Source organism: Lathyrus oleraceus, chromosome 6 (assembly GCF_024323335.1).
Source record: "Lathyrus oleraceus cultivar Zhongwan6 chromosome 6, CAAS_Psat_ZW6_1.0, whole genome shotgun sequence".
Taxonomy (NCBI): domain Eukaryota; kingdom Viridiplantae; phylum Streptophyta; class Magnoliopsida; order Fabales; family Fabaceae; genus Lathyrus; species Lathyrus oleraceus.
The window spans coordinates 187,287,932-187,303,187 of NC_066584.1; positions in this window are offsets into that span (position 1 = coordinate 187,287,932).

Genomic DNA, 15,256 nt, shown 5'->3' on the forward strand with positions numbered 1-15,256 from the left:
AATGTGATCCAACCATACCATGCCAATCATAACATACATGACTAAAACAATATAAAAATACTTTCAAGCATACATGTTGATGACCTTTAGCAATGCAACATGACCTAAAACATTAACATGAGCAACACATTGCAAGCCAAGTTACATGTCATAAAACCATGGCCTATAAATATTGCAACCTGCAAAAGACCTTTCCCTTGCCACCATGGACCAGGAACCTGCATCAGTGCAACAACTAGCAGAACTATCATGAACCTGCCATCCCAGAAGCACCAAATGAACCATAGCATACAACTTGCAATAAACCATGCAATGACCAAGTCATGAGCCTGTTACAATGCAACCTGACTTACAATTCAACACACCAAACCTTGCAACAAACACCCTACCAAAACCCTACAATTAACCATATATACCTTGCACCAAGTCTTCAACATCAATAACTCATGGCAACAAACTTTCACAAGATCATACATTTCCATTGTATCACAATAATCTGCAGTAACCATAGCCCATTCCATAACATCAGCCTGCAACCATCTACAACAAATCCAATAAAAAATGCCAAGCCTGCAATACTTGTAACATATCATAGCAAAGAAACCATGATCAAACCCTACACCAAGTTGAACAAAAACCTTACCAAAGTCATTCCATCCAGTGCAACATGAATATGAGCAAACCTGTAGTTGTTCAAAGGAAGGCCAATTAGTACATTGCATAAAAACTAAGAAAGTGGTATAGACACAAAAAAATATATCAGTTCAGAGCCTAACATTAAATTGAAATCATGCCCAAACTCAATAGCCACATCATCGCAACAAATTGAACCTAACTAATTATGCTAACAAATCATTTCCAACTAATTCTAATTGACTGCATTGAAATCCACAAAATTAGTTTCAAACAACATAACAAAATTTTACACTAAACCCCAACTAAATTTTACCAATTCCTAAGCTACCCTAAGCTGACCTAACCACCTTCCCTATTCAGTTACAACTAACCCTCACCCTATAAATCTCACCTTCACCCCTCTTGGAATTCTTCTTCAATTCATTCACACTCACCAGCAAAACCAGAGCAAACTCACACTCTCTCAATTCCATTCATCTTCTCACTCTCTCTCGAAACTCATATCAGAATCACTCAATCATAGAGCACTCAATCTCTCACTCACTCTCAAATCTCAGAGCAACAATCTCACTCATAGCTCAACATAAGAATCAATAGAAGAAGAAGAAGGGGAGAGTTTGAACAAGAAAAGACAAAGAGGGAGGAAATAACTCATTGAGACATCTTCTCTGATCTTCTTCTTCGTCGAGGTAACCTCAAATCTCCATCATTTCTTTAATCTTTTGTTACCTAAATGTGAAGATTATTATGAGGAATCAAATCCCTAAGGTCCTTGGGCTTGATTCCTCGTAACCACCATTTAATTTAAGTTTAACCATCTAGGGTTCTTAGTATTGTTGCCTTCGATTCGAGCCTTTCCTTGGGAATCTTGCAAATTTGGTTCCATAGTCGTGTTCATTGAGTCATGGCACTTCAAATGGAGGTTGCAATTTGTGTTTTCGTGAACCACCACTGCTAGAGGTAACCTCCGATGTGGTGGTTAGTGGTGGTAGGTCACCTGAGTTCTTGTGTTTAAAGCATTTCCATTTGGCACATTTTTTTAATCTTTTATTTGATTTTCATTTGAATACTAATGTTGAATGTTTCCCTTAAATTGCCTTGTTATGTGTTTCATTTGGGCTCTGACTGGAGTGGGCCTAACATCAAATTACTGAATATTACCACTACATTGCGTGTACACCCCTATTCCAATGCTTGAAGTGACCATGGGCCTCTCTGTTGGGCCTTTTCGCCAGATTGCTTTTCGCCCCTATTCCCATGATTATGACCCCCTAGTTTTTAATATTTTTTAACATGATTTTTTCCATATTTTTACTATTTTTCATTGATTTTACCACTTTACTTTTATATAGTTTTTACCATAAAAATCTTGATCAATTTCCATGGATTGTGTTAATTTCCATTAGAAATTTTGGTGAGTTTTTAATTCATTTTTATGGAGTGATTAATATTGGGTTTAATGAACATTTAGAATACCATGACTAATTGATCCATATCATGTCCATATTTAAATTATGTTAAAATGTCATTTTTGGTTGTTAATTCATGATTGATTCTCTTGTTAATTTTATTTATAGTTGAATGCCATGTTTAGAGGATTTTTCCATGTTTTTCCATTAAGTTAATTCCATTAAAATTGTCCATGGGACTGTGATCATTTTATGAAAATTTAAAATGTCATTTCAATTTATGTGATGTATGCCTTGTGTATGTCATTTCATTTTCCATGATCATATGATTAACCCATCCTTATTTGTTCATGATCCATTTCCATTTGAATTAATAAAATACCATTAAACATGTTTCCATTTGATGCATTGATTTCATTTGTTTTATTTCATACTGACTCCCATCTGTTTGTGTGATTACATGACTTTGAGACTTCAAGTATGGATCCAAGTTACCTTATTTACCATGATCTTCAATCATCCATTTTGCCTTGTATTGTTTGAGGACACCATGCCACTTGATTGTTTTAGGCATGGTGCTTGGTTTGTAACTTGTTTTTTTCCATTGCTTTACCTTTTGTATTGTATGGTCCCATCCCCCCATTATGGGTCACATGTCCCCCAATCCCATGCAAATATAATAGCTTATATTTACATTCCTTTATAGCTTTCCATGCATGCTAACTAAAGGATAAAACCAAATGATAAAAATAAAACTTTTCAAAAGACAAAAAGCACACTTGATCCAACATCGAGTGTTTTCCAAATAAACTCATTTCATAGCAACACGAGTGTTTGATCCAACGTCAAGTACCTCATTCCATTATCCATATCATACAATCTCTTCTCAATCTATCTCTATTTTTAACTCCATTCTTCACACACACTTTTTCAGAATAAATTCCAAACACTTGATCCAACATCAAGTGCCTTTTCAAAATAATTTCTCAATAAACTAGAATGCCAAAATAGGGTGTACGTGCTTGTACACAACATTCAATTACTTGGGTGGTCAGTCGTAGCTAGATTGGGGATCCGATACTTGACTTCCTCCTCAAAACATATAACAATAAAACAAGTTCAATTTGGTGTTCTGAGAGAGAAAAAGAGTGGTTAGGATGCCATTGTCCCCTCAACTCCTAAGTATTCCGATTGTTGGGCATTCTTAGCCAAGGGTTTGATACTTGTCTCCCTCTAAGTACCAACGATTAAACTTGTCAAATCATTTCACAAATCAAACTTATTTTGGATCAAAAAGAGTGGTTAGGATGCCACTGTCCTCTCAACTCCCAAGTACACAGATTGTTGATCGTACCTAGCCAAGGGTCTGATACTTGTCTCCGTAATAAAATCAACCCCAACCAATCAAATCATTTTTCTTACTTAGGGCATATTTCAAACCTTTTTAGAAAGAGAGTGTTACTTTCGTTTTATAGTGAATGGCGCTTAAGCCTCCATGCGTGAGCAAGTGATGTTTAACTGCTAGAATGTGATCCAAGCGCATCCATTCTACCACAAACAAACAAACACTTAATTCTCCCATGCTCGAGCATACAAGTAAGTTAACAATAGAACGTGAATTTCAACATTATTCAGTAAAAACAACCAAATAAATACTCCATTTGTGAGCGGAACTACAAAGCTCTAACTTCCTTATTACATGAATGAGGATACGTAGGCACAAAGGTTCGAAACCTTGGCGAGCACACTAATTTAAAACTTATTTTCTTTTCTTTTTTCATTTCATCGATATCAATTAACATTCAGATAAACAACATCCATACACATTGATACAAGTCAGTGGTTCCCATCGAGTACGATGGATATGAGGGGTGCTAATATCTTCCCCTTGCATAACCGACTCTTGGATTCTCTATTGGTTCTGAAGACCATTCTCTTTGGGGGTTTATCTTTTTTTTCCATTTCCTTTGGAATAACTAAATTGGATGGTGACTCTGTATTTGTCGCAGTGCAATAGATGGCGACTCTGTGTTTTTTGCAGCGTGACAGCTGGTGACTCTGCTATGGAAGTACAGAGTTTCATATGCAAGTCAAGCCTAGCTAGCATGTATCCTTTTGCTTTGAATGTTTATTTCTATATTTATTTATTTTTATCTATTCCCATTATGTGTGTTTATTTCTAATATTTAAAGATTTTTGGTGGAAGTCCCATATTTTTTGGATCAAAAATGAATTTAATATGAATAAAATAAAATAAAAGGATGTACAATTGGTAACCAAAAGGAAGGGTCAGGATTAGAACATCGATATAAGATCAAATGGTTGGAACCTTGCCAACACACAACCAGAGCCTTAGTTCCGATCATCTTCTCCGGTGGATCTCACCGGACTGGTCCGCCCTCAACAAATCAGAAAATGAAAAGTAAGGACACTATTTTAAAGAGAAAAAGCTCAGGATCACGAATCTGGCCTCAATTTCTTCCAATTCCAAGTATATTGAAAGATACTTGGATTTGAAATTTGAGGTGCATGATCTGAGTTGCTTCGATTTGACCTCAAAGCAACTCAATCTTGTTATTGCCTACATTGGTAGAACTTCAGCCAACCAAAAATTAATCAAAATAGTTGAGAATTGAGGGAGAAACGAATAAGAAAAAAATGAGAAAATTCACCTTCTGTTGGGATGTGATGAAGCTCGATCTAGTTCTTAATTGGCTTGGCTTGCTTCTAATTGCTTACATGAAGTGAAATGGAAGCTCGAATGGCTTGGACTCTTGGAGTTTCAACTTCAAAACAGAAGTGAATTTTAAACTCGATTTTCAAATGAAAACCTTCAAGATTATCCTTTAATGGGGGTGAGGGTGTTTGCAGATCAAATCATAGGCCAAGGGTCTTTGATTCTTAGTAGGAGGGCATGTATATATAGGCTCTTGCATTGCTCTTCACACACTTTTAAAATTTGTCAAAATAGCAACCTTGGTTGCATGGTTGCATGGGTGTGTACAAGGCCCATTAAATGATGCCAAAAGGTCTAACATTGTATGCTAATCAACCTGAAATGATATCATGTGACCATGCATTATGGAAATGGAAATTGGACGTTGATATTACCAAATGAAGTCATGTAAAGAACCCATGCGCAAGTCCTTCAATTCTTCTCCAAATGAAGTGATCTTAGACTCACCGGGGAAATGCATAAATCAGAACAAAGCTGAAATACCCATGCAAAAGAGGATTCGACTTCCTAAAGGAATACGAAAATAAACTCAACTAGGGAAGAAAAACTTCAACACAGGAGTAAAAAGAGATATATTATCTACTACCGGCTACTGGGTAAGAAGATAACATACTCGGACAGAGGGACATCCGTTACCGGTTAGGATAAACATATTAAGGATGACTCGTTGAGAAAGAAAAATGAGGCATATTCAGTACCAGTTATTGGATAAGAATGACCTATTGGGGAAAAGATATCAAATAGGGTCTAGAACTACCTGTTACTGGGCAGAAGACCAAAAAGAGAGTATCCGTCACCAATTAAAGTGAACATATCAAGGATAAACTCAAAGGAAGAATATCTTTCATCGGTTAAGATAAACATATCAAGGATAGACCACTTGGGGAAAAATAGGAATTATAACTACTAGTTATTTGGTAGAAGACCGCAAAGAAGAGAAAATTCGTCACCGGTTAAAATGAACATATTAAGGATAGAGTCTCTAGGAAATAAAATAGGGATTACGACTACCTTTTTACTAGGTAGAAAACCAAATAGGAAGAATATCTGTCACCGATTAGGATGAACATATGAAGGATAGACTTTCCGGGGAAACATGAAAACAAATTCGCTGGGGAACAACAAAGAAATAGTTTACCTTTTACCGGTTACTGGGTAAAGGTAAAGTACTCAACATCAAGAAGAATATTACTAGTTACTGGGTAATAGACTCTCAGGGACCAAAAGATCTATCTAGGTAAGAACTAGAAAGAAACAGTCAAACCAAGACTCAACCAATGAGGATATAACTCAAGGGGAGTGGTTCCATCTAGATGAAACTGGGGAGGAAACTGAAATAATAATTATCCACGAGGAAATAACTCAGTAGGGAGTGAGAAAGGATAAACTCTTTCTGCTTAAGGGGTTGACACTCTATAATTGAAGGAGGACAGACACACCAAATCTGCATGGGGAGATAATATAACCAAAGCAGGGGATCAGAAGAAAAAAATCAATGCGATAAAATGCACAATGAAATATCTGATGTTGTATTTATGCATGAATATGCATGTATATAATTATGATTATGCTGACAAACCGGCACAAAGGATACAAATAACGAAGAGTTGAATCATCACTACCAAACACTCGCCTAATCTCAACAAGATTGAACAAGCACTGGAGAATCTGCTAGGGATGAAAATAAATCATCTAGCTCAGAATAAATTCAACTCTGGCTGGGGAAAGACATGGAGAACATGCATTCCACCAAACATGCCACGGATCTGCTGAGGCTCCTGATGAGTCAAAATTGCAGGGAATCTTAAGTCAACGCCATAAATGGGAGACAACCTTGCAGGGGGCATAACCAAATACTGCCTAGAACCAACCACTACCGATAATGAGGGAACTTCCATCATAAGACGAAACTTTTTCGTGGATTCAAGAGGTAAAACTCTGAGTGAGGAAACATGACAACTACTGGGGATGTCGTGACCTTCTGGAACAAATCAAAGAACAACAAATCCTATAATAATCATCATATTCTTCTTAGAGATTGTGAAATAAACCAATTCCAAGGCAAAGATAATTGGATCTGACTCACATAGGGGAGAAATTGTCGCGGTTTATGCAACACACCAATAAATATGCTAGGAATTTGGAGACAAAATAAAGGTTCCAAAATATCCAGGGTTCATTCATCAAGTCAAAAACTGGGGAAATAATATGAATGCCTCAGCTGGGGAAAGATGAGTTACAAAGGGAATAAATCATTAGTTGAGATAGGGATGATAGCTCACCCTAGGAGAAACTTATCAACCACCGAGGATGAATGATGGGTTGTTGGGGAGGATAAAGTCACCAACAAATGCTCGGGGGAGACCAACAATGTCTCACACATCAAGACTTACCGCCCTTGATATGGTTGTTGATGTTTCTTACTGAAATTGATTATTCTTAAAGTGAATATTTTTATTATTTTAAAAAAAATAATCATTCATTGATTTATTTCAAAATTATCATCATAAAAATTCAATTTTAAAACAGAAACAAATAAGAATAGAAATAATTGGATAAAAGTTCAACTTTATTTAAAAGAATGGAAATCCACAAATGGCGGGACTCCATGGATCTTTACAAAAGCTTGAAAATGGTAATTTACATGGAAAGGGTTACATTGAATACAATGATCACTACTCTCCAACTTCAAAATCCATAGTGCTTGTCTTCGGTTGAGAATGATGAATCAGAACCAAATGACTGCTCAAAACTGCTTTAAAGATCAGGACCAACCGAATGTAGTTACTTGCCATAATCCCTTATTTTTACCTAGATTTCCCCAAGGGTGGGGTACTCAATCTACCAGGATGAAATTTCTGTTTTATGTCTCTAATTTTTTCCTGGATCGCCCTTTGGGGTTTTCAATCCACTGAGACGCCCATTTTTGCCTAAACTGCCCTTTAGGGTTTTTAACTTAGCAAGCTATTGTTTTCTTTTTAGGTGAAGTATTTCTTGACAACATCGGCATTCACAAGACGTGTGAACTCTTCACCATCCATAGTTATAAGAATCAATGCACCTCCTAAAAAGTCTATCTTAACAACATATGGGCCTTCATAATTAGGAGTCCATTTGCCCCTAGTATCAAGTTTGAAAGATAGAATCATCTTGAGCACGAGGTCACCTTCTCTGAACACACGAGGCTTGACCTTCTTATCAAATGCTTTCTTCATTCTTTGCTGATATAACTGACCATGGCACATGGCAGTCAATCTCTTTTCTTCAATCAAATTCAACTTGTCATATCTGGTCTGACACCATTCAACTTCAGTCAACTTGGATTCCATCAAGACTCGTAATGATGGGATCTCAACCTCCACGGGAAGCATAGCTTCCATGCTATAAATGAGAGAGAAATGGGTTGCCCATTTTGAAGTGCGGATGGATGTACGGTACCCATGCAAAGCATACAGGAGCATCTCATGCCAATCTTTGTATGTCACAACTATCTTCTAAATGATCTTCTTAATGTTCTTGTTTGTAGCTTCAACAACCCCATTCATCTTAGGTCTTTAGGGAGAAGAATTATGATGTGTAATCTTGAAGTCTTTGCAAAGAGCTTCCACCATTTTATTATTCAAGTTCGATCCATTATCAGTAATAATCTTACTTGACACACCATAACGGCATATAATCTGATTCTTGATAAACCTTACAATAACTTGCTTTGTCATATTTGCGTACGATGCTGCTTCAACCCACTTTGTGAAGTAGTCAATAGCCACCAGAATGAAACAATGTCTGTTTGAAGATTTGGGGCTCAATCATGCCAATCATATCAATTCCCCACATAGAGAAGGGCCACGGGGAGGAAATGACGTTCAAAAGTGTCGGAGGAACGTGAATTTTATCTACATAAATTTGACACTTGTGGCATTTCTTCACAAACTTGCAACAATCAGATTCCATTATCTGCCAATAGTTACCTACTCTCAACATCTTCTTTGCCATTGCATGTCCATTGGAATGAGTACCAAAGGAACCTTCATGGACTTCAGTCATCAACATGTCTGCTTCGTGTCTATCCACGCATATGAGAAAAACAATATTGAAGTTTCTCTTATAAAGCACATCACCATTCAGGTAGATGTTGCCAGCTAATCTTCTTAAAGTCTTCTTATCTTTCAAAGATGCCCCAGGCTGGTAAATCTGACTTTGGAGGAAACATTTGATATCATAATATCATGGCTTTTCATCTTTGACTTCTTCAACAGTGAATACATGAGTTGGCCTATCAAGACGCATCACTGTCTAATTAGGAACTTCATTCCAAACATTCACCACAATCATGGAAGCCAAGGTTGCAAGAGCATCTGCCATCCGATTTTCATTTCGAGGGATATGATGGAACTCAACCTTTGTAAAGAAAGTTGATATCATCCTCGCATAATCTCTATACGGTATCAAACCGGGTTGATTCGTCTCTCGTTCACCTTTGATTTGTTTCATAACCGAAGTTGAATCTCCATAGATGTCAAGGTATTTGATTCTGATATCAATGGCTTCCTCAAGCCCCATAATGCAAGTTTAATACTCAGCCATATGATTTGTATATATGAAGGTTAATCTAGTTGTAAACGGAAAATGAGTGTCGTGAGGAGTAATAATCACTACCCCATGCCACTACCACACATATTAACAACTCCATTAAATACCATGCCCCAACGGGAACCAGGTTTTGGCCCTTCTTCAAGCAATGGTTCATCACAATCTTTTGAAGGTTGAGAAAAACAAGAAAGGGGGTTTGAATTGTTTTGGAAATAAAAAACTTTTTTAGAAATCAAAACACACACAGAATTTTATACTGGTTCGCTTGAAATTCAAAGCTACTCCAGTCCACCCGGCAAGGTGATTTGTCCTTCAAAAAGGACTTAATCCACTAATCTTGAAAGATTACACAACCAATCGTCTAAGAGAATAATCTCTTAGCCCTCTCAAGTATTCAGACTGCGCAGAGTCACTTGAGGAAATAGTTGAAGCAAAAGTAAATTGTAATGTAAAGTGCTTCTAACAACAAGCAAGTATTACAGAAAAGATGAGAGCAATAGCTTTTCACGTAAGAGCAGCAGCTCGTGAAAAAAAGAGAGAATGAAATGAGATTTTTGTGTGTCTCAGGTGTGTTCTCTAGTGAGGTAATTCTTCCTTTATATAGTCGTTGTGGAGGACCGTTGGAGTGATAACAGAGTCTTGGTCATTGAAGAATAATTAATGTCATTACTCTCTTTGTTTCTTTCTAAAACCATTTTGTCCTCCTCATTATTCCTTTCTTTAAATACTTTCTTTCCATAATGAGATTCTTTTCGGTTACGCGTTCTGGACTGGTGAGTCTGCATCAGAGTCTTGATATACCAGAGTTTGTCTTCAGAGGATGATTTTGTATTACTTCATCAGAGCTTCTCAGTGCTCTAGAGTTCTTAGGTATCAGAGTCTGAATCCAGTAGTCTTTTGTTGAAGCTTCTGACTTCTTAACTGTTGCGCTGGTATCTGTGTTGATCAGAATCAGAACCTTCTGGATGTATCCTTTCTGAGTGACATCTGATCATCGAATACTTTATATCTGATGAAATTTTGTATCTGATGTATGGTCAGAATCCTGCGTAAATGTTCAGAGTCCTACACACTAAGAAAAAATCACGTTAGAGTACCATTTTTGGTTTCATCCTTTGTTATCATCAAAATCATAGAGATATATTGTAGAACCAACTTTGTTCTTACAATCTCCCCCTTTTTGATGATGACAAAATAGTTCAGATTAAAGATGAAACGTTTAAAGAACTCTTAGATCAGATATTACAGTGGGCTCCCCCTGAGTTAGATCTTTGGATAGTTCAGAAGTTCTTATCGGACCTTTCATGGTTTGGTGCTTTTAGCTACTTTCCTGCATATCTTAAGTCGTTGATTTTAGAGAAAATATTTGCAGTGCTTGAAAGGAATTAGTTATGTTTTCATCAGAGTTGTTTTAGTTCTCCCCCTTTTTGTCAGAATCAAAAAGACATAGCAAAAGAGTTGATATTGATAGATAAGCATTTACAGATACACACATAAGCCAGAAAGCAGAAAGCAAGAAACAGACATCAAAACATAGAAAACAACAAGCGAAGCATAGAAAGCAACAAGCAAAAGAGCCTAGGTGCCTAAGGGTTGGGAGGCGGAGGCATCCGCTGGAGCAGTTGGGACAACATGTTCTGAATGTTTATGTTGACAGAGTCCTGTTGATCCAGTCTGACTTGAACTATCTGTTGTTCTTTCTGCAGTTATTCAAGAGTCTTTAGGACCATAGGGACGAATCCAGAGTTGGAGGGCTCCCTCTGAGTCAATTCACTAGCTCTGGCATTGGCAACAGACTCTTCAGCAAGGCGCGCTACTTCTTCAGCGTCGACTTTGGCTTTTGCCTCAGCTTCAGCAGCAGCAGCATCAACAATGGCCTTTGCATCAGCTTCTCTGATTCTTTGAAGTTCTTCTTGACGCACTTTCTCTTCAACTTCCTGTCTTACCCGTTCCTCAGCTTCTCTGGCTAGGCGCTCTTAGAGTCTGATCTCAGCGTCTCTGATGAAGTCATTGCGGACTTTTTCAGAGAGGCCTTTTATCTTGAAGGCTTCAGAGGTCATCCAACTTATCACTCTGTTCCAGTGAGTCCTTACAGCATAGGGATCATCACTGATGCCAGAGCTGATGGTCAAGGACTTGACCTTTTCAACTGAAGACTCTACAAAGACCTTAATTGCTTCTTCAAGGGTCAGAAGGGTAATTTCGGGTTCATTGGCAGAGGCTTGGAAGGGTGAGGTGGGGGCACTTAGGTTAAGTGTGAGAGCTGTTGGGTCAACGGAAGTGATGGGTTGAGGTATGTCAGAGTGTGTTGGTTCAGATGGTTGTGGTTCAGAGTGGATTGGTTCTGAAGGTTGTGGTTCATAGTGGGTTGGTTCTGATGGTTGAGGTTCAGATGTGGTTGTGTTTGAATTTTCCAGAGGTGGGGAAGTGACTTCAGGTTCAAGGTTAGGATATGATGGCTTTTGAGAGGCCATAACACGGTCTTGGAGCTGAGCCAGAGTGGGGGAGTGAGGGTCAGAAGGTTCAGTGTCAGATGAAAGTTCGTAGTAAGGCGGGGATTGAGGAGATGGTGATGAAGATGGTGAGGTGGTTTCATTTAGCATTTCTGCTTCTGAAACAGGTAGAGTTGTGGTGGCGAGGTTGAATTTTTGAGATGGTAGGTTAGAGGAAGTGAAGGGTTGAGGTATGTCAGTAGATATTGCTTCACAAAGGCCTCATCCAAGTCTCTCCAGCTGTGAATATGGGCTTTGTCCAGCCTCATATACCACTCCAAGGATGCCCCAGCTAGGCTGTCCTGGAAGAAGTACATGAGCAGCTTCTCATCATCAGAATACGCAACCATCTTGCGGAAGTAGGCTTGCACATGATTCTTCGGGCAAGAGTTGTCATTGTACTTATCAAACACGGGGACTTTGAATTTTGGCGGAACTCTCATGCCTGGGACTAGCCCCAAGTCAGCAACATCCACACCAAGAGCATTCTGCCCTTCCACAGCTTTCAACCTCTCTTCCAGTCTCCGAAATATAGGGTCCATACCATGGCCCATGCCAAAGTCCTCCTGAAGCAGGGGGAATTGATCCTCCTGATCATCATGGATGGGTTGTTGACCAAGGTTTCCATGTGGGATTGGGATAGGCCCCGGTCCATTGGGTCCATTAGCCTCTCCAACGGGAGGATCAGCCACAACCTCCGGTTGAGTAGTAGGGGGATTCCCCTGTACCATAAATCTAATCTCCTGCTGTCCCTGAGCCACTCCTTGGACCACTTCCATGAACTGATTCATGCGAATCCTCATCTCAGCGAGCTCTGCTTGTAAACCTTCCATTGCTCTCTGTTGATTCCTTCGGGTACCGTATCGGTGAATGCCTGAGTCAGCTATCCTGCTAATGGAATACCAAACAAGATGAGAACACTGCGGCGGTACCTGTTATGCAAGACATGCTAATGAATATGCAAATGCAATGACATGTTTATCAATTTCAAAGGGTATTCTACCCCTTGATTCCAGTCTCACATTAGATAAACAGTGTAAGAAAACCCCGACTAGAATCAAGAAGAAGATATAAACCCATAGGAATAGATAAACATGATGCATGCAATGCTTATGATTTAATTTTTATATCAGAGGAACTTTAGAGTCTTATTTTCAAATTTTGGAAATATTAAACGTTTATCACATACGGAAATATCACGTCAATTAATATTTGGAAATGTTTTTACGCCAAAGAAGTACAGTCTTGGTAACCAAGTACCATACAAGGGAGAAGGAAAATGAACATCCTATGGATCCCTAGAAGCAATCGTCCAAAGCCCTCAAGACCGGAAGATAAGCTACACGAAGCCTCTTCATCTCCCTCTCATAGGCTGCCTCCATATCTGCCTTCTCTTTGGCGAGTCAATCATACTTCCTCTTCCAAAACTTGGAAGACTGAGGGAGTAGAGAAGTTAATGCGTCATCAGGATAATCAATAACCTGGTGCTCAAGGAACTCTATCAAAGGATCCTTCTCTCTGATCTGCTAAAGCAACTCCTCTCGTTCACGAATCCAAGCACACGAACGGTCTTCGTCTCTCAACTCCTCTACTCCTTGGCTAGGGAGGGTTGAAGGCCCAGCCACAACCAAAGGTGTGGGTCTTGGATACTCATAAGGCATGAGGTACTCGGAAGCTCTCCTCCTAACCCAAGAGGTATAGGGTTCAAAAGCGATACAGTTCTTCGGACCTAGCTCCTTCCTTCCTTTCTTATAGATCTTGCGCCAAGCGCGGACCATCCTGCCCTTCAAGCCTTAGGGATCTTTACCCTCCTGAAAGAACACACCCTCTAACAGAATGTTATTGGGTTTATCCTTTAAGGGGAACCCAAGCTGACGACGTGCCAAAATAGGTTTGTAGTTAATTCCACCGCATGTACCAAGAAGAGGTACATTGGAGAATTCACCACAAGAGTCGATAATCTGCACACCATCATATACACGGTTGTACCAAAAGATATCATCATTAGTGAGAGACATAAGTCTCGTGGACCACCGTAGACATCCTTTGTTCTCCTTGAAGGCGAGCGTCTGAGGCAAGTGCGAAATAAACCACTTGTACAACAGAGGCAAACATCACACAATGGTACCACCGCCCTTTGCATTCCTAATATGCAAAGAGAAATAAGTGTCACCCAACAGAGTAGGAATGGGATTAAGAGTAGAGAAAATCCTAATGGCGTTCACATCCACAAACTTGTCGATGTTGGGGAATAACACTAGCCCATAGATGAGAAGTACAAATATGGCCTCAAAGGCGTCCTCACTCATGGCCTTCCCAAACGTAGTAGCTTGATCAATGAGGAAATCAGACGGGAGACCTTGAATTCCACCTTTGGTAGTCATATGAGCACCAATAATAGATTCATCTATACGCAACATATCAACAATCTCTTGAGAAGAAGGAACTCTCTCCAAGCCACTGAACGACAACTGATCTAGGATAGTATGCCCACAAGATAGGCATACTCCTCAAGCGTGGGCAAAAGTTGGAAATCCGAAAAAGTGAAGCAACGGTACAAGGGATCATAGAACTGCACCAACATACTCATTAGACCTTCATCCATTTGAGTAGCCAGAATAGACAGAAGCTTCCCATGACGAGCCTTGAATTCCAAGGGATCTAATACATAGGATGTCAAACTCCTTAACTCTTTCAAGTCGGGTTGTCTGAAACTGTACTTCTTCGTATTCCTTCTTTGCTTATCCATGTCTGAAAATTTGCAAATAGACCTCTTAAGTTCCTTGAAAATTTTCTCATTGTTGATGATATGGATGTGTATGAATGCATGAATGCATGGATGCAACAATCACACTCAAGGATCAAGCAAATCACACCACACAAAGGTCATGGGATGGATCAAGTCATCCTTAATATCAATCATCCATTTTGGTGGATTATGGTTTACACCTTATCAACACCCAAGTTCCATTGATATTAAGGATACACAAGAACGAATCAACCACGAATCAAGGGTTTGTTGCGAGTCGCGAGCATGGAGTCTTGGTTAAGAACCACCCAAAGGGAGTGTACTATGGTTAAACCTGACAATCATGTTCTACAACAGGTTCCCATAGTCATCATCCCATCTTTGGGATATTATCGGATAAACGACTACTCGTATTCCGAAAATATTCTCAAGAGAGACTCTTATGAGTGTAGTATCGCGTAACAATCGTATCAAATCTTACACTTGAACGATCTTCGCACTACTTCCTAAAAATAGGCCAAGATGGGCGTGGTAAACTAAGGTCTTTGGCTTCTAAGGCATATATTGGAAAGAGTAATGCCTAACCACGACTACTCGTGTGACATTATTGATCCCAACATAACCTCCACCAAGTGAATGGGCT